Source organism: Narcine bancroftii, chromosome 9, assembly GCF_036971445.1.
Source record: "Narcine bancroftii isolate sNarBan1 chromosome 9, sNarBan1.hap1, whole genome shotgun sequence".
Taxonomy (NCBI): domain Eukaryota; kingdom Metazoa; phylum Chordata; class Chondrichthyes; order Torpediniformes; family Narcinidae; genus Narcine; species Narcine bancroftii.
In genome coordinates this window covers 16266445-16294060 of record NC_091477.1, presented here as the reverse complement: position 1 = coordinate 16294060, position 27616 = coordinate 16266445, and positions in this window count along the sequence as shown.

The window sequence follows — 27616 nt, the reverse complement described above, 5'->3', positions numbered from 1 at the left end:
TGGTTGTGAGTTCTGAGTTCAGCCTGTTCAAAACCCTTATAGTCCTTACAAGAGGAAATGGCTAGCGAGAATGTTTTTCCTGAAATGAAGGAAACCAGAGGAACTCTATGGTGATCTTAAAGAGGTTATCATTTGGAAAAACCATGATGAGGAAATCAGTTTGTGTCTGTCCAATGAGCAACAAATTTCTCTCTGAAACCAAGAATCTTCCTGAGCAGTAACCATTTAACGAAGCAGCAGAGCCTGGTGGATATTATAAATGTTGAATTCTGTGACAGTATGAGAATTGCCTGATACTAGTGAACTTGGAGAAGTGAAAAGTGAATGATTGGACAGTGAAACAGAGAACTTTCCTGAACATATACACATTACATACAAGTGCGCTTAGAATTAGAAAGGACTTAAGTTGATAGTAAAAAGTTTAAGACTGATCTTGTTATTATGTTTAAGAAAATTAAAAACAACTTTTGTTTAATTAATCATTGCCTTGATGAATTTCTATTGCTGCTGAGTTTTGGGGTCTTCTGCGCTCGTAACAGTACACACCCATTGAAGTATTAAGGTGGTATGTTTGCCTTGGGGTTATGTGAAGAACTCATCATTTATTAAGCAAAGTGAAATGTGCCTATTCATTTGGAATTTGATAACATTTTACGAACAAAATTATTCTGCTGAGGGGATGAAAGCAGAAGTCTTTGTGATTGATACCAAGAATGTCAAGACCCTTTATTTTCCTGAAAATTTCTGTCCTGAATGCTTCTGAGGTTGCAATTTCTTTTGTTGACAGAAGCTCTGACTTCTGTCAATTCACAGAACAAAAGTTATTGGCTCCATATTCCCTCAATCTATCACCGCACGGTCATTCCTTGGTAGCCGATAATAGGTTTGAGAATTACCACAGGAATTTAAAATATAAATCTCCAAAACAGTAAGCTCTGATGTTCCTGGAATGGATGCTGTGTTAGTTACAAACATGATTGTAGGATTCAAGAAGTTTTTAGATAGGCACGTGAATATCCTGGAAATAGAGGGATGTGTATAATGTGCAGATAGGAAAATTGGGTTCAGTGAAGACTTCAAACTGAAGTAAAACATGAAAGTCTACAGAATGAAGAAAAAAAAAAGCTGGAAAAACTCAGTAGGTCAAACAGTGTACTATGTAGCAATGATAAAGATGCATAACCAACATTTCAGGCTTGAGTCCATCATCAATGTATGAAAAAATGTCAGCAGGCACCTGACCAAAATGGTGGGGGGGAGGAGCACAGTCCCAAAGGCAGGAGGTAATAGACTTTTAAGGGTTAAAATGTGTTTCTTACAAGCACATTATGTTTATTGCTTTTTAGAAGATTGTTTTCATATTCTTTGAGTGTCTCCATAGTTACAGTCTGCAAGCCAAGGTTTTCAACCACCTCAAAGAGATTTCTTTTATTTTTTGAATTTGCTTTTGCACCGTTTAGAGGCAGCAGACATGAAGACTGTCCAGATAATGCTTTTAACTGTTCTTTTGTATGTATTAACATTTTATTTTCTGTTTTTAGTAAAATTTAATTATTTTATCAAAGTTCTTAATGCATAAAGTTCTAATAAGCAGTGAAAACTCAATGCTACTTTAGAATGGACTTTTCATTTAACGAATCAAAACAACTGCATCTTCATGCTGTCCCAGCATGAAATCCAAAATTTACAGAAAATTATAAATTCTGCTCAATAAGCAAAACTCGGCTGTTGTTGGAAAACTGAAACAAAAATAGAAAAATGCTGCAAGGGCTCAGCAAGTCAAGCAGATTGGTGAGGAGAAAAATAGTTAATGTTGTAGCTCATTGAACACAACAAGGAAAACTTGAAATTAAAATTTCAAGACAGAAGATGGGTAACGAGGACAGGGAGAATATTCACCTATGTGAAGAAGTTCCCCCTAATATTCCCTTCAAAAATGTCACCTTTCATCCATAACCCATGCCCTCTAGTTTTTGTCTCTCCTAACCTCAGTGGAAAAAGCTAGCTTGCATTTAATCTATCTGTACCCTTTATAATTATGTTTGCCTCTATCAAATCTCCCCTTAATCTATTTAACCTTTCCCTGTGACTTGATTTGCTTTCTATTTATTATACTTTTAATGAAATAAAACTAAAATTTTAACTTTGTCTTTCCATAGATGTTGCCAAACTTGCTGTGTATTTCTAGCAGTTTTGGTTTTATTCATAAATTCATCATTCATCATGTGTTTACAGAGAATACTTAAAAGTTTTGAGAGTTTAGCAATGATGAAATGCTTTAAGAGGTTGGTCATGGCCAGAATCAACTCTAACCCAAGGAAAGATCTGGACCCACTGCAAGTTGCTTAACATTATAAACACTCCACAGCATATGCAATATCACTGATTTTCTACTCTGCTCTAGATCACCTAGACAACAGTAACATGTACATCAGGCTACTTTTCATCAACTAAAGTTCAGCTTTCAAAACTGTCATAGCCTCAGTACTGGGGAAGCTCAGCAGGTCAAACAGTGTCCTTTATGTAGCAAAGGTAAAGATACATATCCGAGGTTTCAGGTTTGAGCCCTTCATCAAGGTATGAGAGAATACCTGCAGGCATCTGAACAAAAAGGTGGGGGTGGCAAAGGCAGGATATGATGGGTGGAGAAAGGAGGGAGGGGACAGCAGCAATGAGGGGGAGAAGGGATGGCTGTGTGGGTAAGAGGGAAGGGGGGAGAGAACTGGAAAGACACCAAAGGGAGGAGGAGAATTAAAAGGCGAGCAAGTTTAGCAGAAAGCAGAGAAGTCAGTATTAAAGTCATCTGGCTGGAGAGTGCCCAGATGGAAAATAAGGTGTTGTTCCTCCAATCTGCGGGTGGTCAGGGTGGGATAGTACACAAGGCCATGGACAGATATGCAAGTGTGGGAGTATGACTCTAAATTGAATTGGTTGGCTTCTTGGAGGTCTCTGTTGTGGCAGATGGGGTAAAGGTGCTGAGTGGAGCGATCTCCCAATCTGTGACCGGACTCTCTAAAGTAGTGAATGCTACCAGATGCATTAAATAAGTCCAATGGATATACACTATAGAAGTGTTGCTTCATTTGGGGCCTCGGACCATGTTGAAGGAAAAGGTGTGGGTACAAGTGTTGAACCTCTTGTGGCCACAGGAGAATATGTTGGGGAGGGCAATAGGTGGGGAGGAATCATGGAGGTAGTGGTCCCTGCAGAAGGCAGAGAGCGGAGGAGAAAGAAAAATGTGTCTGGTGGTGGGATCCTCTAGTAAGTGCTGGAAATCTCAGCAGATAATGTATTGGATGTGAAAGCTAGTAGGGCAGTGGATAAGGGGGATTCTATGTTTGTTGCATCTGGGAGCAGAGGGGGCCAGGGCAGAGGAGTGGGAAATGGAGGAGATATGGGTGAGTGCTAACATGTTTATGACAATAAATTCTGTTTATGATTCTGAGTATCTCCATAGCACCATGTTATCAGAATATGTACCATTTAGCATTGCATGCGTCAGTGGGAGAGCCACTTGTACTCAGTTTACCTCACATTAGAGCTCGTCCAAGCTTCTGTCAAGTATGTTTAAAGTATAAGCTCAAAATATACTAGCAATGCCAAAATATTACCCTTGCAAATTTTCCACATTAACTTATAAGTAGCAGGAGTGCTTACATAACAAGCCAAACATCCATGTGCAACACAACTGACTGCTTTTTGTGCAAGGATTATTTCATTACAGACAATAATTCATGTCCAAAATGATACTTACAGTTGTGGGAAAATTGTCCAAGGGTGCTTGGCCACAAATTGAATGTCATGAAGCTGTAATAAGATTATAAAAGTCTTGTGCAACTTTTGGGGGTCAAAATTTGATGTCATTCTCAAAATGGACATCTATCAATCAGGTTGATGCCACTGGCAACTGTTATATTGAAAGCATTGCTGAATAATAGGCAAATATATTCTCTATCCATGCAATGGCCAGTAACTTGCAGCATTGAAGATCACTTACCTAATATTGAAAGAACTGTACAGAGTGGATGAGGAAAAGATGTTTTCAGACATAAGAGAATCTAGAATTAGAGGAATAAAAGGACAATGCTTTAGAACAGAGATGAGGCAGAATTTCTTCAGCCAGAGAGTGCCGAATCTGTGAAATTCATTCCCACATACGGCTATGGAGGCCAAGAGAGTAGGTATATTTAAAACAAAAGTTGTTATGTTCTTGATTAGTAAAGGTGTTGAAGATCATGGGAATGTGGCTGACAAAAGGGGTTGAGAGGGAAAAATGCAGCAACCATGATCCAAATGGCATTGATGAACTCCATAGCCTAATTCTACTCCTACTCTTTTGTGGCCTGCTTCCACTGGAAGGCTCAATTTGACATTGAAACTTGATGAGCTACTTTAATTTTTTTTAAAAAGCTAATGCCAAGAGGAGCATTTGAAATAGATAGACTTCATCCTCCTCCCTGCCTTCTCTCTCACACAAACCCTGATGTTTCTTGGCTCATATTATATCAATCAAAGTTAAAAAGCAGAACCTTTTTAGAAAATATTTGAAAAATATTGCCTTTTGTCACACCCATTCTCAACTGCTCAATTAAAATAGTCAGTTTTGCTTCATTTTGCTGGATGTTCATTGCAGTTTCCTAACATTGAAGCAGAATATTGAGACATTTCAAGCATGAGGTGGACAGGGCTCATCATGGGCTGATATGTAGTAACCCATAATATTTATATATAATAGTGCCAAGTATCATCTCTGACTTGAGAGAGTGTAACCACATAACTTGACACATTCAATGATATTGCTATTGCTAAGTCTCCCACCATCAGTAGCATGCTGTTCACATTCACCATAAACTTAACTGATATAAGTATCACAGCTACAAGAACAGGTCAGGAGCTAGGTATCTCACAGTGAGTAAGTAATCTCCTGATCACCACTGCTCTCCCCCTGCCTTCCAGTCAAAGCCTTTCCACCATCGACAATGCATGAAAGGAATGTGATGGAATACTCTCCACGTGTAAATGGTGTGCAGCTCTAAGAACTCTCAACAGGCTCCGTACCATCCAGGTTTTCACCCTTTCAACCACAAAACTTTCAATCCCTCTACCATAATGGTCAACACAATGCTATTACAGTGCCAGCGATCTGGGTTCAAAACTGTCACTGTCTGTAGGGAGTTTGTACATACTCCCTGTAACCTTGTGGGTTTCCACCAGGTGCTTTCGTTTCTTCCCACATTCCAAATACATTCGGGTTTAGTAGGTTAATTGGTCACAATGGTGTATTTGTACAGCATGGGCTCGTGGGTCTGAAGGACCTGTTACCATGCTGTATCTCTAAATTTAACCACTGGTACACTGAGGCTTCAGCAAGTATTGTTTATAAAATGCTATGCTGACTTGACCTTTCAGATGATATCTGGCACTAGGGAGATGAAGGGCAGTAGAGGTGCAAGAACAATAGCTTGCATGATTTTTCCTCCACATGCTACACCAACTAGATTTGAAAATCTATCCTTGAAAATGTATGCTCATCGTCACTCGATCCAAATCTGGGAACTCCTTACCCAACAGCACTGTGAAAAGGACACCAGGTCTTTTTTTCATGATATGCACATCTCCAAAAACAAACAAATAAATGCATTGTGTTGAATTCATTCAGCCCAGTTCAAATATACATAATCCATGCACTAGTTTAAGGAATAGAATTTTAGAAAATTGTCCTCTTCATACAAATGGCCAGGTTGCTTTGGACCACATATCAATTTCAAAATTTCCATTAATTATACATTTTCATTCTTTATGAAATCTCTTAAAATTAATTTTTAAAACACAGTATTAATAATTAGAGCATTTTAAAATGTTTCAAATATCAAGTTACCAAGAAAATTAACTGCAGTATTCCAATATAACCAGAATTTTATTCTCTAAATGTCTTTCCAGTTCATTTTCCATTATTTAAAAGCATTTTACTCATGGGTAATGGGCCATATATTTTGATTAAAGTCATGCAATTTTTATTCATTTTTTAAATTTCATTTTGGCTAATTTATTAATAATGTTCACAGTTTCATTTTTCTGCTGTTAAAATGGTATCTGCTCAAAAGCAGCAATTTATGTTCAAAATTCCTATCTGATTGTTCTGCTTGATGGAAGGCATTATCCTACAAGTTTGAACAGAAATATGACCAAAACAGACATTCCTTAAAACTGATGTGGTGGCAGGAGCAACTTGACCTCATTTACCAAATAGACCCTTGATCAGTGACTTTATCACTGACATGAAAAGAAAAATGTTGGAAAAAATGCAGGTCAGACAGTAGCTGTAGATAGTGAAAAACACCAAACTATATTTACCAGTGAGCAACAGCCTTCCCTAAGGGAAAAAAAATGTAATTTTCTTCTTCAATTTCCATTCTCTTTAGGACAATTGCTGCACTGTAATATTGTAAAACAAATTCTTGCATCACTGGGGGAAAAATCCAGGGATACCATGTCTCCCTTAGTCAGTTGTCCAAAGTGCACGGCACAATGACTTTGGACAACATTTTTTTTTCCAAAAGCTTTGCTTGCTGAAAACAAATTGAGGATTATGATAGACAACTTCAAGATGAACGCAAGGATAATTTCAAATTTGCTGCATCTCGTTGGAAGTTGAAGAACTTTTATTGAATTTAGCATGTACAATCGCATAATGATGCTGACACAGTTCAACTGACCTAAAAATGTTTTGGGGCTGATTTTCATTTGTGCTCAGCATTTGATGCCTCTCGTGTCAGTGTCCAACAATAATCCATCCGCACTGATGAATTCTAGTTGTCCTGATGCTGCTTTTCCGTGGCCTTAATGTCCTGGTGAATCTTCTCACCATGTTCATCACTGACTACACAAAGATCAGCAGAGAAGAAGTCCAAGTGTGAATACGGAAAATGAATTTTCAATGGCATGTTACACTTCATGGATTGTATGCTTGAAGCCTACTTAAAATATGACAGGAAATCACAAAAATAGGTTGCATCTTTAAAAAAAAAACGTACATGATAGGAAAATCACGATCAGCTGCCCAAAATCCATAAAATACATCCAAGAGTGTTCAGGAAGCAAAATCTTCATTGTCCAGTGTAATTGGATATGGTCAATTTTTGACCATCCTTAATTACCACCCAGGCTACTCAACTGTATTGGTGCATTCAGAGTCACACATAGGCCAGAGTATATATTGATGGCAGATGTACCTCCTGAAGGACATTTGGTTAACTGGATGAGTTTACACAATAAATACTATAGTTTCATCTTGCCCATTAGCCTGTAATTCCAGATCTATTTAATTACAGGAATAAACACATTGATTCCCTGGAACAAGGATTCCAAGCCTCTTGATGCTTGTCCAGCATTTCACCATTCTGCTAACAGAACAGCTGTATGTTGAATTGCATTTCTAAAATGTTGTTCCATTGAACTTAATGAAGACCTTTTTTAAAGCCCTCTAATATGTCTCTTGGTTTAAACATTATGCATTTAGTACAATAAATCAGAATTTTTAACATGTATCTATATGGCTTGAGACTGAAGGTGCGTTGTTGCCATTCTATTGGGCAAACATTTTCTGGGGCACATTGCTTTATTAGAATGCAAAATTAAACAGAAAACATCTTCAGGACAGCATTAAGTTTAGTTAGAAAAATCCTGAAAGCCTGTTTCTGCTGTTTGAAGGATTTTTTTTAAAAAACAGTGACATGGATGAATAGATGAGTTTAAAGTTCAAATTTATTATCAGATTACATACGTGACAACACATACAGCCCTGAGATTCCTTTCCCTACGGGCCAGGCAGAATTTTTATTATTCAGTAACTGTACTCAAGAAGAAAGAAATGTAAATAAACTGAACAATGCAGAAAAAATATATATCTTCAATAATAAGTACTGTGCAAAGTAAAAGTCCTTACTTTGAGTTAGTTGTTGAAGAGTCTGATGGTGGATGGATAGCAGCTGATCCTGAACCTTGTGGTGCAAGTCTTGTGGTGCCTATACCTCTTTCCTGATGGCAGCTGTGGGAACAGAGCATGTGCTGGGTGGTGAGGATCCTTGATAATTGCTGCTGCTCTCCAACCGCAGCGTTTCCTGTAAATGTTATTGATGGTGGGGAGAGTTTTGCCTGTGATGACCTGGGCTATGTCCACTACCTATTGCAGGGCTTTATGATCAAAGGTATTGGTGACCCCACACCATGCCATGATGCAGCCAGTCAGCTAACTTTCTAAACACCCTTTTGTGAAGATAGATCAGAGAAAAAAAATTACATTGATAGTCATTTGTAGCTGGAATACGTTGTGCTATTTATTGAAGCAAGCAATATAAAAGCATTCAGAAGGGTATAAGATAAGAAAAATAAGTACTTGAATAGAAGAAAATATAAAAAAAGCATTGAAGAGTTGATGTTCTTCCTTGTAGTAGCATCATTTTTGCTCAATTTGACCTTAACTCAAATATTTCAGGATCATCCTCTGCACTAATTTATTAAAGAAATGCGCTAAATCAATGCAATTAATTGTCAGTTTGCAGGAAGATCAGGATGTGGCCAAGGGAGGGCACAATAAGAATGCTTTGAGACCAGAGAGTTGTTTCAGGGAGATGACCACCTACAACAGTCATGCAAACATTGAGGAGTACATGTGTTCAGTGACTGGCTACATCAGCAAGTGCATTGAGGATGTCACCAGATCAAATGCTTCACAACCAAGGCTAAATGGAAATCATGGTCAGATGCAAAGGTCTGGGCCCTTCCCAGAGCTCGTGATGCTGCCTTCAGGACCAAAGACAGGGTGGCACTAAGATCATCTAGGGCTGATCTCCCCCATGCAATCTGGAAGGCAAAGTGTGGTTACATAAACAGTTTGCTACACCAGTAGCATGTGGCAAGGTACCAGGAGTATAACAGACCACAAGACAACCTAACAAGACAAAGACAATAATGCCTCCCTTTCAGACAGACTGAATATCTTTTATGGTCGGCTCAATGAGAGGAACACGTTTACTCTGAAGAAAGCTCTGTGTTCCCCTGATGAATGGGCTTCCTGTATAGCCTCGGCTGAGGTGAGAATAACCCTGTCTAAGGTGAACCCACACAAGACAGCAGGACCAAGCAACATATCAAGTCAGGTATTGAAGGACTGAGCAGACCAACTAAAGGATTTCCTTACGGACATCTTCAACACCTCCCTGCAGCCGTCCATCATCACATGGGTTTCAAGACCGCCACCATCATCCTGATACCAAAGAGGGTGACAGTAACAGGGCTCAATGACTACGCCAAATAAGCCAGTCTCCAGGAGCCCACAGCTCATACATGCCCTCTGACCCCAAGTTGCCTGCAGACTGTGGCATCCTTAGCTTCTATGCCTCTTGCTGGTCCTCCGCTGTGGTCCCTTTCCTGTAGGGTCATCTCCTCTACTTCTCCTTCTCATTGGGGTAATTTCTCCCTGTTTCTGGTGCCCGCTACTCTCCTGGAGTCTGCAACCTCTTGTGGCCACTGCGACCACCGGATCTGCCATTTTGAGCATGGAGCTGTAGTAACAAGGTTTTAGTTTAAAAATGCCATCAGCTCCTCCAACAAGATATTTAATGCCAACACAGAGCTGCTGGCATTAGGACCAGGAGGTTGAATTGAACCCTTCGGAGCAGCGCTGTTTCTTTACCTCTTGCTCTCCCTGGGTCCGCAACAGTTGCTGTTACCGCAACTCTTGCAGCTCTGCCATCACTGAGGTATCCCTCCCCCCACCCCCATCCCCACCCTGCCTTCATCGACAAGATCTACTTGTCATCCTTGTCTCAAGAGGGCTCACAAAATCATTGTGGACCCCTATCATCCCACATGCAGCATCTTCCAGGAGTATCAGAACCACAGGTTGAAAAACAACTTCTTCCAATGGGCAGTGAGGCTGTTGAATAACTGATGAACTGCTAATACAACCCCCCCCCCTCCCCCACTGAGACACTACTATTTATTTAACAGTATATACACGCTGCAGGCATATCATTTGTCTGTATGTGTGTTAGGTTTGTTTGTTTGCATGTTTTTTTTTGCACTGATGTCCTGACAATGCTATTTCATCTATTAGTACTTGTACAATCAGATGATAATAAATATGAACTTGATAATTTTCATCTTTACATCACTTTAGAATGGGAGGTGAGACCAGGATGAGTTTAAAAACCCCTGCCATACAGATGGGCCTCCCAACAATAAGCTCCAGAAAGGGACTGGCAAAGACATGGAACCAGATAAGCCTCATGTTGGCAAGCTTGCTATTTTGTTTTGCCAGTTTCCATAGATGATGTCATCAGTGCATACTATTTAACCAAATTTAGTCCAACAAAATCAAGGGGATTAAAAAGGCACGAGAAAATTGATGCTTGATATAATCATAGTTACATTAACATGCTAGAATTCCCTTTTACAAGGAATATATTTTGTAAACATATTTTCATCAATTCCTCTTCTATTATGTTTCCTGAGTTAACAACCTCTTCTCAATATGAGGTTACAGCCTAGCACTTAGACTCTGCATTCATACATAAATGGGAAAGTCAAAATACTGTCCCCTTGCCTATTGACCACAGAACTGACATTAGATGGGTAAACAATGCAGACATGAGCCTCAACCCTACAACTTCATTATACAACACAGAGTACAATTGAGCTACATTATTTCTAAAATTATCATATGATTCACAATTTAAAATGAATGGTGAGAGCTGCACATTTCATTAAAGCCGAAGTAGTACCTATTTTCTTTTAAGGTAATAAAAGTTATACAAAAGGATTGATTGAGTGATTCCTGTTTTGAGCGGTTGCAGTGAAGCCAAGCACATTAGTTTTGGATTGGAGTCTACAGAGATGAATCCTTGAACATCTGATGACTCTGTGCTGGGATGGAGGGGGAGGTTTGGGAAAGTGGGGGTAGGAGAGGAAACTCTGTTTTGCATCTCTTTCTCTGACTGTAAGAGGCATCAGGCATTTTCTGCTGATGGTGAATCTGTTCAGCCAAGCAAACTTTGTATAATACATGTTTCATTACATGACAATGAAGGAATCTTAAATCTTTAATAAAGTAAGAATATTCTTAGTATAAGTTTTATAAAAGGACAAGAACAGCGCAACACTATTACAGCGCTGTCGACCCATTTTCAAATCTGGCAATGTCTTTAAGAAGTTTGTACATTCTCCCTATGTCTACATGGGTTTTGTGTGAGTGCTCTGCTTTCCAACCACCCTCCAAAACATACGAGGTTGTAGGTGAATTTGGATGAAATTGGGCAGAAAGTGTTTAAGTGGCTGGAATTGGCTTCTACCATGCTGCATTTTTTTTTTCAAGTATTTATCTGTCAGAGTTGGATACTTCTATTTCCTTAAAGGAGAGGAAAATATTATATTAACCAAATTAAAGCCAGTGGCCCAAGTAGAACCATTTGCCTGGTAGATGGATATAAAATTATTCATATCTTTAAAAAAAAAGTTTATCACTTAGTTTCATAAAGAATTACTTGTTCAGACACAGCAGGATCTTGAGCTGGTTGACTAAAGATATGCAAAGATGTGAAAAAGAACATCTAAAGCAGATGGATAAAAGAAAATGATACAGTCATTATGTGTTTATAACTCATTGCTTCTCCTTCCCACACACTGCTCTTGTATCCACAGAGCCATCCATCTCTTTTATGTGGATTGTGGAGAAACACATGGCATCTCTGCCTGTCTAGAATATTGTAGATTGTGAGTGGTCACGTGCCCTCCCTGTCTGAAACTTATTTGGAAATCACATCAACTGTCAATCAAAGTTGGACTCCAACCATCCATTATTGCTTAGCTTGCCATTGGTTTGTTTAAATTACCTAGGGTCATTATTGGCTAGGCGTCAAGATCAAAACTGCATATAGCACCTTCCTGATGAGTGACTAGATGCTGTGTGTTCACAATAGGTCACTGGTCAAGTAAACGCCAAGGAACTTGGTGCTTCCAGTCTCTCCATGACAGAGTTGTTGATGTGTAGAGGAGGGTGGTTGTTCCTGGTCCTCCTGAAGTCCACAATCATCTCGTTGTCCACATTGAGACTCTGGTTGTTACTTTTGCACCACATGATGAGATTTTCCACCTCTGTCGTGTGATTCATCATTGTTACTGATGAGGCCTGCTACTATTGTGTCTTCTGGAAACTTGGTGAATACTGTTGGAGCTGGATCTGGCGATGCAGTCATGGGTTAGTAGTGTGAATAGGAATGGGCTGAGTGGACTGCCCTGAGGTGCACCAGTGCTCAGCGTGATTGTAATCAATGTTCTGCTACCATCCCAGGCAGATTGTTGTCTTTCTGTTAGGAAGTCCAGAATTCAGTTAGAGAGGGATGTTGAATCCCAGTGAGGACAGCTTCTTCACCAGCCTCTGGGCATTGAATGTTAAACACTGAACTGAAGCCAGTGAACAGCAGCCTTGCATATGAAGCATCATTCTCCAGGTGGGTCAGGATGGAGTGAAAGGACGAGGCTATAGCGTCATCTGTGGAACGGTTACTTCTATAGGCAAATTTAAATGGGTCCAGTATCTCTGGGAGGAGTGCTTTAATGCATTCCAACACCAGATGCTTGAAACATTTCATTATAGTGGAGGTTAGTGTCACAGGGCCGTAGTCATTGAGCCCTGTTATTGATGCCCTTTTGGGTACTGGGATGTTGGTTACTGTCTTGAACCCTGCAGGAGCAATTGATTGCTGCAGTGAGATGCTGAAGATATCTGTAAAGACCTCCGTCAATTGGTCTGCACAGTCCTTCGATACCCGAGCAGATATGTTGTCTTGTGTTAACGCCTTGTGTGGGTTCACCTTGAATAAGGTTCTCCTCTCCTCAGCAATGGCTATGCAGAGTTCATGGTGGGGGGGGGGGGGGGGGAACATGGAGCTTTCTGCAGCTTCTTCCTGTCTTTTTTATCAAAACATGTATAGAAGATGCTCAGTCTGTTTGGAAGGGAGGCATCATTGTTCTTAGCTTGCAAAGTTGGCTTGTGATCAATTAATTGATCCCTTTCCATGTTTCTCATGTGGCCAGTGTCACACAGCTGTCTGTAGAGGTTATGTGTGTACTCCTGCTTTGGCTTCCAGATTGCATGGGAGAATTCAGCCCTAGCTGATCTTCTTGCCATCCTATCCCCAGTCCTGAAAGCAGCATCACAAGCTCTGTGAAGGGCCCGGACCTCTTCATCCAACCATGATCTCTGGTTAGCCCTGATTGTGAAGCATTTGATCTCAGTGACATCCTCAATGCACTTGCTCATGTAGCCAATCACTGAGCTTCTATACTCTTCTGTGTTTACGTGACAATTGTAGTTGACTGCCTCCCTGAAACCTCTCCAGTCCATGGTCTCATAGCAGTCTTGTTGTGCTACTGTGGACCAACACCCTCGTACCCCTGCAAACAGACCTAGTTTGCTTTGCCAGCAGTCTATATGACAGGGTTAGCAGGATGGATATGTGATCCTAGTAACCAAGAAAGGGGTGAGGTGCCACATTGTATGCACAAGGGATGTTGATGTGCACCCGATTCCGGGTGTTCTATCCTATTGTGGTGAAGCTGACATACTGTTGAAACCGTGGTAAGACTGTTTTTAAGTTTACGTGAATGAAGTTGCCAGCAACAATCCTGGCACCGTCAGATTGAGATGTCTGGGCTTTAGAGTTGGTACTGTAAAGCTCCCTCATTTGCCAAAGGTGCAATATAGATTGTGGCAATCAGTGTGGCTGAGAATGCCCTGAGCAGGTAGAAGGGTCTACATTTCACCAGCAGGTACTCTATCTCTGCTGAGCAGAAGGTCTTCACAACAGAGACATTTGTGCACCAGTTCACATTGAAGTAACTGCACAGTCCCGCTCCTCAAGTCTTGCCAGAAGCAGCAATATCTCTGTCTGTCCCGAAGGAGATAAGACCATCTAGTTGGATTGCTGAGTCATGTAGCCATGTTTCTGTAATCACCAGAACACAGCAGCCCTGCAGTTCTCTCTGGTTTCAGGTGCAGCCTCAGGTAATCTATCCATTTTCTTCTCCAGTGATCTTACATTTGAAAGTAAGATTATCAGGAGTGCAGCTCTGAAGTGGTTAACTCTCAGTCGAACCCTAATGCCAGCCATTTTCCATGCTTCTGCTTTCTCCAGCAGTGCTTCTGTCAGCCTCCCACACATCTCTCGTTATCTGCTCCATGGTTTGCAGCAGTCTGTGTTCCCTGCTGCAGTAGGTACTGCGTCCATAGATGATGGCTATCTGATTCATTAGCATCTTGTTGGCTACCTGATGTCTTACAAACTCTGTCAGAACCATTAAGATCGTTACAGTGGAGAACAGAGCTTAACAAAACCGCATTGGTCAAATGGTAGGAAAGAAGCCAGAAAGAAACCAACTGTTTGGTTGGAAGGCAAGAATATAGACTTTCAAAACATCCTGTGCAAAGCTGCTGTGCCCCATTGCTAGTTACAGAAAAGTATAAGGTAAAAATCATCTGAAAGGATTATCATTCTGAGAATCATGATTAAAGTCTGATTTTCCCCAAAGTGACAGCCAAGCAATGAAAGTATTTGCTTGCTATTCTCAATTATTTTACTTTCTGTTTCATGCATGAATGATAGAACAATGTATCATACAAAATTAATTCCAGTTATGCCACTATCATCTGTGTTGGATCATTCAAAGTCTTGCATGTTAGAATGAAAAATTATGTGGAATCACAACTTTGGAAGAGATCCAATAATGATATCAGATTCAATGTTGATCTGTTGGGTCAGTGTTTGCAGACAGCAATATAGCAAGCACAGCATGAGGAACTGTATTGCGAAATCAATTCAGGTTAAACTTCAGGTTCTATTGTTAAAGTTGTGTAAATCTCTAGTTGGATTGCGTACTCAATTGCCCTAGAAAAATGGAAAGTCATTGATGATTATGGGGGCAATTGAAGCAGTTTGTGGGTCAAACTGGAAGGAATTGTTCATGCTTCAAGTCAAGACATGAAAGTGGAAATTGGCCAATATAATGAGGAGACCGTGAGATGGGGATCAATATGTGAAAAGTGAACTGATGAGCTGAGAAGGATGATAGACAGGTGTAGCCAGGAGGGTAATGGGGCGTGGTAAAGATGAAAGTCAGAAATGCAGGTGATTGGTAGAAGTGGGCAAAAGAAGGAGGGGGCAGGTGGAGTCAAATTGGGGGAGGGATGGTTGAAGTTATTCCAGAGATTGTTGCCTTTGTGTCATAGCTTATCGTCATTCAGATGTCTAAAGAGAGAATACCAAAGGTTCCAAATGTTGGAAATTGAAAGGTACAGAAAGTGAGGGATGAAGGGCAGATAAAAATCAAGAGGGATGAAAATGGGTGGGAGTGGTATGTGAAAGGAGGCAATAAAGGGAGAGAGGAAGTGAATCCGAAGGAGAGGGAGTCAGTAAGACAGGAGTTAAAGGTGACATAAAATTGGAAAACTTAATCTTCATACCTTTTCAGTTGTAGATTATCTAAGTGAAAGATGAGAAATCAGAAAATAGTATATAAAAATTCCAGCACAGATTAGTACAGGCCCTTCAACCCATTGAGAGTACAGGATGGTCATCGCTCCATAATTATTTATTCAGCACTTGTTCTCGCTGATGTACAGTAAGTCACTTCAGGAGTACAGAATGCAGTAGACAAGGTGCGCATGAATCCTTGCCTTACCTGGAAGGGCTGTTTAGGTTCTTTGAAAGGAAGGGGTGTCAAACCAATGTTGTACCTCCTGCAATGATATTCGAAGAACATTTCAGCACCGCACAGTTCACGCTCTTCAGCCCACAATAGAAACTGACTCAAAATACTAAATCTACTCTACCTTACACCCATGACCCTTGATTTTTCTTGCATCTGTGTGCCTGTCCAAGAGTCTTTCAAATGTCCCTATTGCACCAGCCTTCACCACCATCCCAAAAATGCATTCCAAGAGCCCACTCTATTTAAAAAAAAAAATAAAAAAAAATTACCTTTGCTTTCTTCCCCTTGACTTGTGCAGATGTCCTCCGGTGTTTGCTACTCTCTACCTGATTTTACTTCAGGTTGTTTACCTCGCTGCAGGAAAAAAAGTTCTTGCTGTCCATCCTATCTATACCTCTCATGATCTTGTAAACCTCTATTAAGTCACCTTCATCCTTCTTTGCTCCAAAGAGAAAAGCCCTAGCTCTGCTAACCTTGCCTCATAAGACAGGTTCTTCAATCTAGGCATCATCCTCATAAATCTTTTCTGCACCCTGTCTGTAACTTTCACATCCTTCCTGTGACGAGGAAACCTGACTGAATACAACTTTCCAAGTGTGGTCTAACCAGTGTTTTCTACATTACTTCACATCTCAAACTCAATCCCCCGACTAGCATACCATAAACCTTCTTAACTACCCTATCAACCTACATGGTTGAGAGATCTATAGATTTGGAACCCAAGGTCCCTCTGTTCTTCCATTAACCACATACCCTGCCTTCAAGTTTGACCTTTCAAAATGCATTGCTTCACGCTTACCTTGATTGAAGCCCATTTGTCACTTTTCTGCTGGACTCTACATCCTGTCCCTCTCCTGTTGTAACCTACAATAAATTTCTGCACTTATACACAACATTTCCAACCTTGGTATTACCTGCAAACTTACTGACCCTTCCATCTACTTCTTCATGTTGGTTAATTTTTTTTAAAAATCACCTATCAGAAGGTCCCAGGATTGCTTTGAATGAGGAACAGAAAAGTTTCCTACAAGCAGATTTTCAGTACTCATTTATAGATAAATGAACTGAATACATTTCACAAACTGATGCTAATATTCCAGACACTTATAAAAGGTGAATACTGAGATTCTGAAATAAAAATTGCAAATCTTGGAAGGCATCACAACATAACATTTGTAATATGAAGATTAAGCTCTCATACCTCTTCTGTAATTCACGGACATCTCTAATATTTTATTTCAGGTTGTTTACCTGTGCTAATCCTATTTTCCTATGTAATAACCCTAATTCTATTAATCTCTGTCTCAAACTTGATTCTCCATAAACACTCATGGGAAGAGAATTTGAAACATTCACAATTTTCCAGATCCATGGTTCTTAACATATTTTCACTCACAATCAACCTTATGTATTCCTTTACCTCAGATCACTATGATCCACTAGTGGGGGCTTGGAGCAGTTGATGAGCCTTAGCTTCTTCCCAGACCATTGATGAAATCCCTGTTTTGTGTTGGTGGGACATTTTTGTAATTAAACTTACAACGTTGTTTTGCACATTTTTAATTATATCGATGAGATTTGCCTCTTCTGCATCACCCAGGGTCGGTGCCAGACTATTTTGCACCCTAGGGTAACTACTTACAACAACCCCCTCAAAAAAATTAAAGTCTTACCTGCAAATATTCAAAGGGTTGCTGCAGGAATCGGAACCATCCACACAGGGTTTAGCATTGAACAGGAGCTTTGGGGGTGGGGGGGGGGGGGGGTGGGTGGACTGGGGATTGTGGAAGATGGAGCGGGAGCGAAGCGGGGGGTGGTGGACCACAGGTTGAGAAATGCTGCTCTGGGTGGATTTTTTTTTCCCCTCTCAATCCTAACTAGTTGAGAATGACTTTGATTTTAGCCTAAATCCTACATGTACTCAGCCAACCCCTGTTACAACTTTGCATGATATCACTTCTCTCTTTAATCTTTGGAGAGGATAGGTCCACCCTGCTTAATCTTCCATCATGGCAAAACCTCTGGCGAATCTTTGTTGCCTTCAACTACAATTATATCATTCCTGTGCATCGTATTCCAGATGGTGTCTCACAAAATCCTGATATTATTACAGTGTAATTACTTTTCTCTTCTACTCATTCTCTTGTAGTAAAGGTCAACATATTATTTGTCTTCCAAATTGCTTACCATACCTTTCAGTAACTTCCAGTTTTCTTTTGGATAAGTACACTCAGTTTTCTCTGCAAAACAAATACTTTTCAGTTTTGTACAATTTAAAAAAAAACTTGTTGACTTTTCTAACTTTTGTGTCAAATGGCCAACTTCACATTATATTCCACTGGCTTGTCCTTGCTCATCCACTTAGCCTATCTAGAAACACACGAAGCCATTTTTATCTCCACCTCACTATCCATATATCCATCTGACTGTAATATCAGCATACTGGGTACATTACATGTCATTCTCCTCATGAAATCGTTGATGTAGATTTTCAAAAATCAAGCCCATGGTGTTAATTCCAGTGGTAAACAATACATCACAGCCTCACAACCTGAAAAAAAGATTCATTTATTCCCATCTTTTTTTCTGTTTGTGACCAACCCTCAGACCACACTAGTATATTAACCTCATTCGTATGCATCCCCATTTTGTTTGATAACTTCTCACATTAAACCTGATTGAAAGCCTTTGGGCTGTCCAAATGGTTCACTTTTGTCTTATCTGTCCATTACAATTCCAACACCCGATTTATAAAGGACCATTTCCCTTTCATAAAGTGTTTCTAATTTACGAATTTATACTATGCACTCTGTTAGGAAACCAATAGGCCACTCTCATCGATGTTTTCTGCCCCTTGCTGCCTTTCAGCTCCAACCAAATAGGCTCCACCTCTTATTTGTAGCCGTAAGTAATAGTTTATCTACTTTGCTGGATACATTATCATTATTTTTGTTATTATAGTTTACTTATTAAACTCAATATAAATATTAAAAAAGAAAAGTCTATCCCTTGTTATTCTGGGTTATGATCATTTACCTTCACTGCCTTATTTTAAATTCAATTATTTATGTTGTCGGCTGCCTATTTTCCTTCTCCATGTTACAGATATCTTTTGAAAGTTTAAAAAAGCCCAGAATATTTCATTCCCTTACAATCATATCTGTAAAGTGCCCATTTACTTCAATTTATTTTTTTTTAAATTTAGACTTTCTGCACCAAGTGGTGGTGGGGGGGGGGGAGGGAGGGGGGGGTCACAAGCCTGTACTGCCCAGAAACCCCTATTAACCTATAACTCACTGTAGATATTGAAGGGAGGGAGGAAACCAGATCACCAAGAGGAAATCTACACAGAAACCGGGAGAATGTACAAACTCCTTACAGACAGCGCCGGATTCGTTGCGCTAACTTCTACGCTAGCCGTGCCATACATTGTCATTATGCCATTATTTTATCCCTCTTGTTATGTATTCTGCTTGCATTCAGATAAAGGGCATTTAATTTGTCTTTTACTTTTTCTTTCTTTCTGCTGAGACTCGAAGTGAGGGCATTTTCTTTTTTATTTGCTCAGTCACTTTCTGATCGGCAGGATTGTCATTGCCTACTTTGTGACTTTGTTCTTACCTCTATAATCGCTTTCCCCACCTTGCCTTCTTCTTTCCCCACCTTGCCTTCTTCTTTCCCCACCTTGCCTTCTTCTTTCCCACCTTGCCTTCTTCTTTCCCCACCTTGCCTTCTTCTTTCCCCACCTTGCCTTCTTCTTTCCCCCACCTTGCCTTCTTCTTTCCCCCACCTTGCCTTCTTCTTTCCCCCACCTTGCCTTCTTCTTTCCCCCACCTTGCCTTCTTCTTTCCCCCACCTTGCCTTCTTCTTTCCCCCACCTTGCCTTCTTCTTTCCCCCACCTTGCCTTCTTCTTTCCCCACCTTGCCTTCTTCTTTCCCCCACCTTGCCTTCTTCTTTCCCCCACCTTGCCTTCTTCTTTCCCCCACCTTGCCTTCTTCTTTCCCCCACCTTGCCTCCTTCTTTCCCCCACCTTGCCTCCTTCTTTCCCCCACCTTGCCTCCTTCTTTCCCCCACCTTGCCTCCTTCTTTCCCCCACCTTGCCTCCTTCTTTCCCCCACCTTGCCTCCTTCTTTCCCCCACCTTGCCTCCTTCTTTCCCCCACCTTGCCTCCTTCTTTCCCCCACCTTGCCTCCTTCTTTCCCCCACCTTGCCTCCTTCTTTCCCCCACCTTGCCTCCTTCTTTCCCCACCTTGCCTCCTTCTTTCCCCCACCTTGCCTCCTTCTTTCCCCCACCTTGCCTCCTTCTTTCCCCCACCTTGCCTCCTTCTTTCCCCCACCTTGCCTCCTTCTTTCCCCCACCTTGCCTCCTTCTTTCCCCCACCTTGCCTCCTTCTTTCCCCCACCTTGCCTCCTTCTTTCCCCCACCTTGCCTCCTTCTTTCCCCCACCTTGCCTCCTTCTTTCCCCCACCTTGCCTCCTTCTTTCCCCCACCTTGCCTCCTTCTTTCCCCCACCTTGCCTCCTTCTTTCCCCCACCTTGCCTCCTTCTTTCCCCCACCTTGCCTCCTTCTTTCCCCCACCTTGCCTCCTTCTTTCCCCCACCTTGCCTCCTTCTTTCCCCCACCTTGCCTCCTTCTTTCCCCCACCTTGCCTCCTTCTTTCCCCCACCTTGCCTCCTTCTTTCCCCCACCTTGCCTCCTTCTTTCCCCCACCTTGCCTCCTTCTTTCCCCCACCTTGCCTCCTTCTTTCCCCCACCTTGCCTCCTTCTTTCCCCCACCTTGCCTCCTTCTTTCCCCCACCTTGCCTCCTTCTTTCCCCCACCTTGCCTCCTTCTTTCCCCCACCTTGCCTCCTTCTTTCCCCCACCTTGCCTCCTTCTTTCCCCCACCTTGCCTCCTTCTTTCCCCCACCTTGCCTCCTTCTTTCCCCCACCTTGCCTCCTTCTTTCCCCCACCTTGCCTCCTTCTTTCCCCCACCTTGCCTCCTTCTTTCCCCCACCTTGCCTCCTTCTTTCCCCCACCTTGCCTCCTTCTTTCCCCCACCTTGCCTCCTTCTTTCCCCCACCTTGCCTCCTTCTTTCCCCCACCTTGCCTCCTTCTTTCCCCCACCTTGCCTCCTTCTTTCCCCCACCTTGCCTCCTTCTTTCCCCCACCTTGCCTCCTTCTTTCCCCCACCTTGCCTCCTTCTTTCCCCCACCTTGCCTCCTTCTTTCCCCACCTTGCCTCCTTCTTTCCCCCACCTTGCCTCCTTCTTTCCCCCACCTTGCCTCCTTCTTTCCCCCACCTTGCCTCCTTCTTTCCCCCACCTTGCCTCCTTCTTTCCCCCACCTTGCCTCCTTCTTTCCCCCACCTTGCCTCCTTCTTTCCCCCACCTTGCCTCCTTCTTTCCCCCACCTTGCCTCCTTCTTTCCCCCACCTTGCCTCCTTCTTTCCCCCACCTTGCCTCCTTCTTTCCCCCACCTTGCCTCCTTCTTTCCCCCACCTTGCCTCCTTCTTTCCCCCACCTTGCCTCCTTCTTTCCCCCACCTTGCCTCCTTCTTTCCCCCACCTTGCCTCCTTCTTTCCCCCACCTTGCCTCCTTCTTTCCCCCACCTTGCCTCCTTCTTTCCCCCACCTTGCCTCCTTCTTTCCCCCACCTTGCCTCCTTCTTTCCCCCACCTTGCCTCCTTCTTTCCCCCACCTTGCCTCCTTCTTTCCCCCACCTTGCCTCCTTCTTTCCCCCACCTTGCCTCCTTCTTTCCCCCACCTTGCCTCCTTCTTTCCCCCACCTTGCCTCCTTCTTTCCCCCACCTTGCCTCCTTCTTTCCCCCACCTTGCCTCCTTCTTTCCCCCACCTTGCCTCCTTCTTTCCCCCACCTTGCCTCCTTCTTTCCCCCACCTTGCCTCCTTCTTTCCCCCACCTTGCCTCCTTCTTTCCCCCACCTTGCCTCCTTCTTTCCCCCACCTTGCCTCCTTCTTTCCCCCACCTTGCCTCCTTCTTTCCCCCACCTTGCCTCCTTCTTTCCCCCACCTTGCCTCCTTCTTTCCCCCACCTTGCCTCCTTCTTTCCCCCACCTTGCCTCCTTCTTTCCCCCACCTTGCCTCCTTCTTTCCCCCACCTTGCCTCCTTCTTTCCCCCACCTTGCCTCCTTCTTTCCCCCACCTTGCCTCCTTCTTTCCCCCACCTTGCCTCCTTCTTTCCCCCACCTTGCCTCCTTCTTTCCCCCACCTTGCCTCCTTCTTTCCCCCACCTTGCCTCCTTCTTTCCCCCACCTTGCCTCCTTCTTTCCCCCACCTTGCCTCCTTCTTTCCCCCACCTTGCCTCCTTCTTTCCCCCACCTTGCCTCCTTCTTTCCCCCACCTTGCCTCCTTCTTTCCCCCACCTTGCCTCCTTCTTTCCCCCACCTTGCCTCCTTCTTTCCCCCACCTTGCCTCCTTCTTTCCCCCACCTTGCCTCCTTCTTTCCCCCACCTTGCCTCCTTCTTTCCCCCACCTTGCCTCCTTCTTTCCCCCACCTTGCCTCCTTCTTTCCCCACCTTGCCTCCTTCTTTCCCCCACCTTGCCTCCTTCTTTCCCCCACCTTGCCTCCTTCTTTCCCCCACCTTGCCTCCTTCTTTCCCCCACCTTGCCTCCTTCTTTCCCCCACCTTGCCTCCTTCTTTCCCCCACCTTGCCTCCTTCTTTCCCCCACCTTGCCTCCTTCTTTCCCCCACCTTGCCTCCTTCTTTCCCCCACCTTGCCTCCTTCTTTCCCCCACCTTGCCTCCTTCTTTCCCCCACCTTGCCTCCTTCTTTCCCCCACCTTGCCTCCTTCTTTCCCCCACCTTGCCTCCTTCTTTCCCCCACCTTGCCTCCTTCTTTCCCCCACCTTGCCTCCTTCTTTCCCCCACCTTGCCTCCTTCTTTCCCCCACCTTGCCTCCTTCTTTCCCCCACCTTGCCTCCTTCTTTCCCCCACCTTGCCTCCTTCTTTCCCCCACCTTGCCTCCTTCTTTCCCCCACCTTGCCTCCTTCTTTCCCCCACTTCTCCCCAACAATGATTTACTTTACACTTTAGATGCAGCATTATTCAGTTGGTTCACTTTGATGTTGCTGGTCCTGCTCCCATTAGAACAGCTGTCTTCCCCAGTATTGGTTGTGATTTTTTTTTTTTGATCAGTAATTTTATCATTTGAGTAGCATACTGTATATAAGTAAAATATCTTGTATTCTATCTGGTCTTATTTCATAATTTCAGATTTTTTTTGTCTTCTTGTCCAGAACTAAATAAAGAAATTCAACCGTTATTTTATTCAAAGTTTTCCATTTAAAATAAAAAGTTGAAGAAGTCATTCTTTTGACAGTAAACAAGGAAAACTTAAGTTGTTGGGGAACTTAAGTTACCAACCAAGACAAATGATATGTGATAAACCTGTCAGTGATTGGGTAGGACATTACACAAAGTTAGTTTTTAGACCTACAGCATGGTTACAGGCCCTTCCAGCCCACGAGACCATGCCGTCCAATTACACCTTCAACCTCCATACACTGTGCTAACCTTTGGCATTGATGCTAATGTGAACTCAATTGATCCCTTCCATCTCACTATGATAGCAGTGGTCACCGATATTAAGGAATGTTAAGATGTTAAGGGCTGGCATTACAGTTAAAGACTTAGGCTAACTGAAGTGTGATGTGTGCAATGTACGAGCTGTGAAGTTCTCCCTTGCTCATTGCACAACCCTACACTGTAAAGGACTCAAAGTTCTATTTGCCGGGAGGAACAAGGTCGACACACAAATAGTTGCTGATGGTATCAGAGCAACCTAGTGTTAATCAGGATTATGGATTTTTAATAATTCATTGCAAATGTTAAAATTGTTTTCCTTGTCAACAAGTGATGTTTTCAGTTGAAATCTATGTAGCCCCAGGCTGTATGATCTAGTATTGATCACTCTGCACGGGCTTCATTTGCATGTGGAATTTCCATAATAAGGACAGCTTGATAAAGTAAGAGCAACCTCTAGGAAAATAGTATTAAAAGACAACTGTTTGATTCTGTAATTTCATAAAAATACCCGCTTGCTGTTGTGTTCACTAACATTGTTTAAGGACTTAGGAGTCCAGTTCTTATTCAGTTATCCTTGTTTTGAAAAGATAATAATGCAGTTGGGATTTTCATGAAGACCTTGACTTTGTTTCACAGTGGAAAATGGGTGATAGTGAGCAGACAATCCGATTCACATCACTCTCATCATTTTCAATGTAAATAAAATTATCAATAATAAGTTGCTACTTTTCTATCAATTTTACAAGCTTGTGTAGTATTAAGATCTAATCTAATTAGCATGTTTGAATCTGAAATCTATTTTTTTAATTTACGTGCATTTCCCATAGTTTTTTGCTCACCCATTTCCTAAAATAACTAAAGTTTCTCTTTTCATTAAATGAGTCCCTGAGGAGTTCTATCCTGAATCTATAAATTCCTGGTGTTTCTGACACTCACATATATCAAATTAGTCATCCTACTTTGCTTAATGAATATTTGAACTTGTGCTGAGTTTATGTCCGCATATTATACTATAAATATCTCGTGCATTGACTCAGCAATAAGGTCATGGAGTCGGTTGCCATCTAGTTACACCTTTTATGCCATTTGTATCTCCCTACCTCTGCCTAGTGATGGAACATGGTGATGACCAGTTCAGTTCCTTTACCAGACTGTGCAAAAAAACAGAATATATATTCTCCCTAGGGTTCAATCAATTTGAATGATGAGTCATTGAGCCAAATGGACTAAACCCATCACAGATTTAACCTCTAATCTGCATTGAATTGATTGTCGTTAACTTTTATACTATTTGACAAATTATAAATATGTTATTCGGAGATAAATTGGGGCAGGTTTTTTGGTGTAAGTCACATACAAACACCAAAACTGATTTCATTTAAAATATTGCTCAAGCTGGACAGGGTGGCTCCTGGGGGCCTTTTCAAAAACTTTGGGGAGTGTCCAAAAGACTTCACTAATGGATTATTGTTTTGAAAAGCAACAGATGAAGGAACTCTGAGGAATAGATTTGGAGTCGCAGGCTGTCTGTGAGTGTTGTTTGCAGTTCTAAGAGGGTCATGTGGCTTTTTGCAAGCAGAAGGGGAGTAAAACAGGCTTTTCTCTGTGTGAGAGAGAGAGAGGGGGGATCATTTCTGCAGTTTTAGAGCGGCAACAGCTGGAATTGGAACAGGACAAGCACGCAAGCTTGGTGAAAAACCAATTTGGAAGACTGATTGTGGATGCTTAGTTCAGCTTGGTCAAAGCCCTTGTGGTTCATACAAGAGGAGAGACTGGCTGCCTAATGTTTCACTTGAAATAAGAGAAACAAAAAAGAACTCTGTGGTGACCTGAAAGAGGTTATCATCTGGAAAACCCTGATGGGGCAAGTTTCTTTGGCAAGAAACTGAAGTGACTGATGAAACGAAATCAGTTGTGGGTGTCCAACGAAGAACAAATCTCTCTCTGAAAATTGACAAGAACTTTCCTGAGCGGTAACAATTTACCTTTCAAGCACCAAAGCCTGGTGAACTTCATAAATGTTAAATTCTGTGCATAGTATAAGAATTGTCTGCAACTAGTAAACTTGGAGGAATGAGAAGTGAGATTGGACTGTGAAACAAAGAACTTTTCTGAACTTACACACACATTGCATATATGTGCACTTAGAGTGAGAAGGGGGTTGTTAGTTTAGTTAATAGTGGTAAGTTAAAGTGTGATTCTGTTTTCACATTTAAAGATGATTAAAAGCAACTTTTGTCTTGGTGAATATCTATAACTGCTGGGCTTTGGGCCCATTTGGGCTCGTAACACTATTCAAAGTGAAATCTTCCATAGTGCTGCCTTTTGAAAGTGCATTCCACTTTAAATTAGAAAATATAAGAAAGAAAATATTGTCACAAAGCTTTTGAAGTCATTATCAGAATGTATGTATTATAAAATTCCAGAAACAGCAATAGGATGAATAAATGTCTAGTTATTCTGCCATGTTAGTTGTAGCTTAGGCCTTCTTCAAATGCTGCTGTGGGATATTTCCCCCTCCTGAAACCATCTCAATTAAATTTCAGTGCTTCTCCAAAAGATCAGCTTTGATTAGGTTCAATTCCTGGAATGTGCACCTAAAATCCAGAACCTTATTAAAGTCTCACATCTTGTATTAGGCCTGGTTGCATTCCTCCATGCAAATGCATGCACTGGTCATATGAATAGTGAGGATTTGGGGGAAATAGTGCAGAGTAGTACAGGAGTAACATGTGTAGAATGAGTTTTGAAAAAGGAATGTAGTACATAACTGTGAGAAGAAAATTATTAATTGGTAGCAATGCATCAAAGTATGAATAAACAACTTATGGAATAAAAACCTATGCAAACTTCAAAAGATAACTCCTACATCTAGAAATATCATGAATTAGAAGAATTTACAGATCATAAACAGATGATATTGAAAGATGTCAAACACTACAATGTAGGCCTAATTGTTAACATTAAATCTGATTCCTCTTGTTTTTATTTGCTCTTTTTTAAAAGAAATCCACTAGGAATTGCAGTTTTTTTTGTCTCAAAGTATTTGGAAATTTTTAAGATAATAGTATTTACTTTTTCACCATGAAGTGCAGCATGTCATTGTAAATTCATTTTCTGCATTTGCCCTTGGACGTCTTCCTCGCTGATCTTGGTGCAGTCAGTGATGAACACAGTGGTATCAGGGCAACTAGAATCCAACAATACTGGCCGACTATTGTTGGAGACTGATTTAATTAAATATTATCATGCTTTTTTTAAAAATCTTGTAATCATGGCTTGCAAGAGAATACATGTTAGAACACTGGCTAGGACAACCTGGCATCTCACTGTCAAGGGTGAGAAGAGACAGGCCTAAGCCCTTTACATCAGCACTGCAAGGGATCCAATTTTTACCCCTGAGACAAATTAGCTGGTTTTAGATATGTTAAACTTCAACAGGCATTTGAAGTAAAAGTAGAGATGAGCAAGGGCACAGAAAGCAATTTTGTAACAGGAAGGCAGAAAGCAGGCCTGATACAAGTGCTGTTGCCTTGGCAAAAAGATTATTGGAAGATTTTGCTGAAACAACAATGGTGGAACTATCTAATGCTTTGGAGTGTCTATAATACTTGGTCCTTGACTCTGAAGCAAAGAAGAGAGCAGAGATCATTGCTGGTAATGACTTGGGTCTGGGCTTGCTTAGCGAATTGGATGAGGATTTCCATGATCTCATGGTAGATCTTTATTGCTGGGGGTGGGTGTTGAGTGCTGTGCAGTGAGGATAGGCTGAAATATGTCAATTTGCATATGTACATTCTCGCACACAAAGGCACAGGCCTGAAACGTTTGTTACATTTGCTTCCTATGGATGCTGTGTGATCTGTGGAGTTCCAGGATCATGTTTGTGTATTGCAAGGAGACAATCTCTCAGGCTTCAGCCTTCAATGTACTACAGCTCATGACTGAAATCAGAGTGATCCATTTTTCCCATTTTTTTTCTGTAGATTAGCTCCAATCCAGTGCCAAGTTTGTTAGAGGTGAGATTTATAGATTTAGAAATGTAGCATGTTAACAGGTGTCCTTTTCACCCACAAGCCTGCAGTACCCAATTACACCCATGTAATTAACCTCATTATCCTTATGTCTTTGGAATGTAGGATGAAACCAGAGCACCTGGAGTAAACCACACAGTTATGGGGAAAACATTCAAATTCCTTAAAGACCGTGTCTGATTTGAATCCCACAAGGTTACACCATACAATATTTTAATTTAGATTAAGAGGAGGGTTAAATCACTGGCATGGATGTGTTTGATCTATTATGTGTGTGATTGGGACCACATT